We start from the raw sequence: 7,277 nt of genomic DNA on the forward strand, positions 1-7,277 counted from the left end.
TCTCAGCGAGGTACATTGTACACAATTGCAGGCACCATATTTCAGTTTGATAAATTATTATTAGTTCTTAACAAATCTTGGGAGACAGATTTTTCATTTTAAAGGGCCACTAAAACTAAAATGCAGCCACTTTACATAACAGAGCAATCATCGATATCCCCAGACATACATACGTTTTTGCAATGTCCTAGAAGTATATATATTAGAGATAAAACTTCTATCATGCTGAAAACTGACAATATAAAGAAGGTACTAATGGCATGTACAGAAATATTTGTTAAGATTCCTATACCTTCTAGAGGTGCACACTGTACTTACATTTACTATGTAGTAGAGTGCAAGCTACTGCTCACTGTTATCAGTCATTTCAAGCTCGGTGGGATTACAAAGATGCAGTTGTGTATAGTAACTAATCTCTCTTGTAGACTATAAAAGGTCTCAAATATATTTGTTTTTTCAACGCCATCAACATGACAGATGCCCACAAACCACTATGCACAAAACAGCAACAGAAGTCATGAGAACAAGATGTTGGTTTTTTAATAACTATTTCACATGTTTTACCATTTTCAAAAGCAGATATTTGTGACATTAGTTGTGACAATCGACAGCAGCATTACCCATGTAGAGCTCACAGAGTCTTCGCCTTCCCACATGTGAAACATACATAGTATTGACTTCATTTTGGCAGAAAACTTTGGTTCACAGACCAATAAACAGTCCACTTGTCATAACATACAGCAACATTCTTCACACACACACGGTACAAACCATACATAAAAAAAAAAAAGGAACAGCAATCATGTGGAGAGATGGACACTTATTAAATAAAAGCCTACAGCGCTGGTAACAAGATTAACAGACAGAATAATTAAATGCACTACTAAGTAATAAATGGGGAACAGTAACATTGGAAATAAACAATGTTTCAGTGCAGAAAAGACCAGCTTATTGGATTATGGCAAAACATATTTTTCATTTTAAAGCATAACCATTGCCCGTGCAAAGTGGAGGCAGGCGTTCTGTGATATGTACCAATGTTCATGAGGATGGAGCAAATTAAGTTATTAGGAACGGAGGCAGAAAATATTCTGGGGTACATTTCTCAAACCTTTTAAGAAGGAAAAGTGGAGGGTGTTGCCCATAACAACCAATCATGTATTAAATTATAGGTAAAATCTGATTGGTTGCTATGGGTTACACGTCCACATAGCTCTCAACCGACCCGATTTAGGCGGGACAGTCCCAATTTAAGGGCTCTGTACCGCCATGCCGATCAGGGGGAAAGTTGGGAGGTATTCTGTTCATTGCTGCTCTGCATGGCGGTGAACTCTTGCCGTGCGACAATGAAGCGGATTGGGGAGGAGGGGGGGGGGGGGGGGGGAGAATAGGGCAGCTTCAAAAGTGCTAGGCACGTCCCAGCGGTGTGCGGTCCCGATGCTGCCCACCCAAATGTTGCTAGTATGCCTCCACTTTTCCTTCGAAGGTGTGATACAGTTACCAACCCATATCTCATGCCTTAATGTCGTCTCTGGCTCCCAATGACTTCATATTCTCTGGCATAATGGTTCCGCCCACGCAATGGCAAAAAAAAGGCAATGTGTACAATTTGATTACCTTAACGAAATGTTTAAAATTCCCAAAAAACTAAACAGTACAAATTGGTTCACTTAATATATACTTAGCATTTCAAAAGACATTGGTGTTCACAAGCCCATTAACTTCCTTCATCCCCAGTCACTAACTGACCTGGTGGTGATTGTAGACCGACAGCAGCTAGAACAGTGTTGGCTAACCTGTGACACTCCAGGTGTTGTGAAACTACAAGTCCCAGTATACCTTTCCAGCAATAAGCTGCTATATATTGGCAAAGTATGCTGGGACTTGTAGTTTCACAACACCTGTCACAGGTTAGCCAACATTGAGCTAGAACATGGCAACTACCTGGGGTATAGGACATTAGATTAAAAGTAGGACGTATATTAAAACCAGAGATATCATCACCTGTAACCATTGCTGAATAGATCGTGACGTTTTCGGTGCTAGAAAAGCAGAGAACAGGCTAAGCAGACGTACACATCATCCTGTATGAATGATGGGAGCTCATTCTGCACATCTGATCAGATATGTTACTCAGTCACTGCAAGCAGAGAGCAGAGTGTGGGACGACATTCACACTGAGTCCTGGGGGTAAATGTATCAAGCTGATAGTTTTCCGGCGGGTTTGAAAAACCAATCAGATTCTAGCTATCATTTATTTAGCACATTCTACAAAATGATAGCTAGAATCTGATTGGTTGCTATAGGCAACATCTCCACTTTTCAAACCCGCTGGAAAACTCTCAGCTTGATACATTTACCCCCAGGTCTTTGCACCTTTTGTTCTATGCTCTCTCCCAAGCATAGAAAAATATATTTTTTTTTTTTACATAATGCACTAGGCACTATGTAAAACAAGTAGTACCTAAAATGTGACAGATTCGCTTAATAAAAATGTAAAAGATACTTAGAAAAAGAAAATAAAAGTTTATCATTTTGCATATTTCAAAGCTCAAACTGCATACAACTCAAAGTTACAGCCGGCTCCCAAACAGCAGCGAGTATTTGGATTGCTCCGGATTAGAACTCCTCTGTGTTCCAGATTCTCTGCTCCAAGTTCCATTGTCTTCTCAGAGGCCCAAAGTACAGTCAGGCAGCACTGTGCACACACTACAAGGTTACAATAGAACAATGTCCTGGGAGTTAGACACAGAAGATACGCAATGGGCTCAGAAGAGCAGCACAGAGAAGTCTCACAGCAAGTTTGTCAATGTCCTAATTGCAGGTGAAGCTCTTGTGATTGTCAGTACTGAAAAGATATAAGGGTGTTGATTTTATATACAAAATAGGACCGGTTCCAAAATACTCTGGTGAAATAGTTCACATATGGAGAGTAATTCATTTTGATTTCATGGCAGAAACGTCCATATTTCGAGTAGGCATAAATATCCCCGTCTTCATTCACCACCTGTCAGCGAAAGAAGAGGTTGCAGAATAATTCATACACAGAATATCATATGACCTAAAGATAGAAATATTCAACATGTGTTTGTATAAAATACGGTTAAGCTAGAGCTGCCTGTAACGTGGGTGGAAGATGTATCAAGTAACTGGTGTACAACACTCTAAAGATAATTTACTGGTATATTTTATGTTATATATTTCAGGCTGTGACAACATCTTAATTAATTTACTGAAAATTATTATGCAATTATGCATAACCAAAATAATATATGCAACTTGTACACTTAATGTCAGCATGTTCGATTGCTCATTTAAATATGTAACCGCAAAAACACTATAGAATTTCTTTTACAAAATTCTTTCCTTACCCTATAGTAGCAATTGGGACAATTACCTGGGTCACTCATACTATAATGTGTTACGAATGCCGTCACTCTGTGTGTTCTGTTCCATGTATGTTAAGGAAAAAAAATATCCACTCCTTTCTTAAATTTATTTTTGTGAACTGACACAAAGTCTAAACTGCATCAGCAATGTGTTATAAACAGCAAAATTATATTTTTCTCTAATAATTTTCCTTTTAATGCACGATAATATCATGCTGGCTCTGGATGCAGCAAATGGACATCAAGGAGTATATTTACTAAACTGCGGGTTTGAAAAAGTGGAGGTGTTGCCTATAGCAACCAATCAGACTCTAGCTGTCATTTTGTAGAGTGCACTAAATAAATGACAGCTAGAATCTGATTGGTTGCTATAGGCAACATCTCCACTTTTTCAAACCCGCAGTTTAGTAAATCTAGCCCTAAATGTTGCTGCCAAAATGAATACCTACAATAGTACTTAGATCCTTCATCATAGATCCACCCAATAGTGTTCTAGCTCGGCTGTCACAGACACATGTTCTCAAGACAGAACCCTGGAGTAGAACACTCATCACCTAAGTCTAGTTAGAGACGGACTCATTGAGAAATCTCTGGACATTTCCTTTTAGCCAGTTTTCTATCCAGTTATGTATTGTATATTCTAGAGCAGTGTCTTATACATTAAGTGCTTGCGAGGCACAATACCACTACATCTACTGCCAACCCTCTTTCCAATATCCTATTCAATTCTTCATAGAATGCATGTTCATTTGTCTGACAAGATTGGTCTTTCATAATTCCATGTTGCTCTTTCTGAAACGTGTGTTTGATTGTGTCACCTAACAACTCATCAAAATATATTTCCCACTACAGATGTTAAACTTTTGGTGCCCTTTAACATCCAGAATATAAAGGACAATACACTTACATGGTCATTTGCTATATCCAGCAAATCTTTTACCCTGCAGCCTTTCATTCCGACCACCTCGTTGCAGATTGAATCTTCAATCACCACATAGTTGGCTTTATAGGAGGTGAGTATCTTGTAGATATCTTCTGCTGACCTCATGCTATAGATTTGGTAAACCTGCACGAAAACAAATATTTCACTTATTAAAAGTGTTCTCAAGAGGACGATATTTTCACTTTGGACGGCCTGTTAAGTCTAGTGAACAGCGAAGCAGAGCTGTCATTCATCCAGTAAGTGATCTGTTTCCCTCTAGTGGACAACAGGAGAATATTCTGCTGAGCCAGTAAAGTGTGTTAGAAACCATTCTTCATGTAGAATATTAACATGACCTTTTTTTGAATGGACAAATGCCTATACCAATCCCCCAAGCAGGGCTGGATCAGCCATAGGCCCCATCGGGAGTTTTCCATGAGGTCATGGGGCTGCTTAAGGTGTTTTATTTTTGTTTTGTTTATAAAGTGTGGTGTGATTCTTGTTGGCTGGCCCGTAGCCCACGACCAGCCACCTTACTGTGCTGTTCAGATCAGCATGACCTGACCCCTTCCTGCTATGTGACTACTGCATGGAATTTGCTCCTTTATTATCCATTACTCTGCTGCTCTATCTGCATGTCCTGTTCAGATAATCCAGGATGAGGCAGCAGCCCCAGTGGGGGCATATAGATGTGGGGGCATATAGATGTGGGGGCATATAGATGTAATTGTTTAGCTATTAATGTAAAGGGGGGTTGGCAGTGGCCATTCATATATTGTAAAGACTTTTAATGCAATGTAGAGTCTTTGTATTAAATGCTAATAATGTAATATCAAGGGACATTACGGCAAATATGTCTATTTGTTAACTGTAAATGCTATTTAATGTTGGGGCTGGTAGGGAGGAAACAGACCTATTTATTACTGTGAATGCTATTAATGTAATGTTGAGGATGGTTGAGGAGAAGAGGCCTATTTGTTAAATTTGAATGCTAGTAATTTAATGTTGGAGCCAGTTGGGAGATCAGTCGTGGATCAGTTTCCCAGGAAGTGAATAGGACTTATATCCCTTTTTCAAACCAGGCCTCAAGTTTCAAGGAACGAAGCAGCGATTCAGCTTAAGACGTCAGCAGTTAAAGCTGCAAGAACAGGTAGGAGAGAGCAGCACAGTCTGACAACTGTCCTGATTCTTGTGGGATAGTCCTGATTTGGGGGGACTGTCTTGCACAGTCCAGACTTTGTCCCAACTGCAGGAACAGTTAGGAGGTATATTGCTCTTCAATCTGCTTTGCTCATGAAGGGTGAAGCCATCTGCACCTAACAGTGGTGCACACAACGTTGCCAGTGTGTTTGAAGTGGAGGGGGTTGGAAGGCGCCAAACATCTAAAGCAATAGCCACATATAATTCTGTGGCACAGCAACACCCACATCACATACACCGCTCCGACTCATGTCACTTGGGCCCAGACGACAACATGAGACCACTTTCACAATATTTTTCAGGGCCACTTTAAATTCCCATTCTGCCCCCAAGTCTGCCGGATCTATTGAGGGCAATGTGAAAATGCAAAAGTATTAACACCCTGGGTGCTGGACATCCTCAGCAGCCAGGTGTCCTGTGCTAAATAAGTACTAAATCTCCATCGGGTAGATTCCCCCAGCTGATGGGGAGATGCTGCTAATTTAGGCCAAGGATTGGGTCTACTCACAAAAGATGGGTAACTTCGGGTAAGTCCACACGTACCTACTTGTCATACCTGCCTTCCCGGAGATGTGGATGGGAGACCTGAAAACAAAAGCTAGGTGCGACTTGTTGACGCAAATCTCGTCATCAAGTGGGCGGGATAAGGCATATATATTTGCGTTAACATAGCTCTTCCCCACCTACAGGTAGGCACACACCTTTGTTGGTAAATTTGCCTCCTCTTTTGGTCTCCCGCATGGATCGGGAGTTTCCCCAGATATTCCAGGAAAATACGCAACTACTTCTAAATGAATACAAACAAAATGAGAGTGTTGCCCCAGTATCTGGCAGGCAGATGCAAATTTAAACTGGCTTGACCCTGCTTGCATCGCTGATGGATAGACCCAATCAACAGTCTAAATAGCAAGAGCCAATATTTATTTAGCCTGCAGACTCCACCTAGCCATGTTTCTCACTGTTAGGCCCAACCTGGGCCAAAATTAGTACTAACAGGAGGTTGGGGAAGAGTAGGTGGGAGAGACGAGGAGGCAGGGGAGGGGCTTGCAGTAGGGATTAGTGTGGCAAAAGAAGGGAGGATTGCGGCAGAGGTCTTATCTGTCCAGCAAGTCAGGGGTGTCTGAGGAGACCTGATGAGTGAGTACAGAGTGCATCTGTAGGTGGGGTCTTGGGATTGGTAGGTTTATGTGTTTGGGGGACCTGTGTGTTAACCGCCATAGTTTTGCCAAGATATGGTAGGTTATTTACTGTTTACACTTTGAGCTGTATAATATATATATTATATGAGGTTAAGAGGGTAGTCCTGCAGACAGACAGTTGCAGAAATAAAAATGTATACCATGGTTTTTCAATTAAATGTTACACACAATGGATGCAGCCATTTTCAGCCCAACCAATACTGGTCAGAACGCAGCCTATCACATTGTGCCTCAGCAACATTACTGGTTGTAATGAATTTACAGACTACGTTCTCGTAATGATTAGTTCAGCATACAGAATGGCTGCAGACACTGCATAGGTGACGGGTACACTTTATAGTAACACTACTAGTGGATGCATTACATTATCTCTTTAAAAAAATAAAAAGTGTGAAAATCAAAACAGATTTGCTGCGTGCACAAATTAGAACAGAAGAACAAAATAAATGTAAGTCGTTAATGCTAGAGGAATGCTTTGTGTTTGAGTGATCATCACACCTGCACTGAATAGAAAGCAGCCAGTGCCAATGTCATCTCTGCAGGTCAACAGCACAATAAATCTACCAA

General features: G+C 40.8%; 1 long non-coding RNA gene across 1 annotated transcript; it reads right to left on the bottom strand.

Annotated features, from left to right (window-relative positions):
- Positions 1–515: 515 nt before the first annotated feature.
- LOC142136029 (uncharacterized) lies at positions 516–4,998 on the bottom strand. The gene is made up of 2 exons (XR_012687443.1): positions 4,297–4,998; positions 516–3,007 (listed from the first exon to the last, which is right to left on the bottom strand). It is a non-coding gene; the product is annotated as an uncharacterized LOC142136029 (long non-coding RNA).
- Positions 4,999–7,277: the final 2,279 nt, after the last annotated feature.

The sequence above is a fragment of the Mixophyes fleayi genome, unplaced genomic scaffold, assembly GCF_038048845.1.
Source record: "Mixophyes fleayi isolate aMixFle1 unplaced genomic scaffold, aMixFle1.hap1 Scaffold_910, whole genome shotgun sequence".
NCBI lineage: Eukaryota > Metazoa > Chordata > Amphibia > Anura > Limnodynastidae > Mixophyes > Mixophyes fleayi.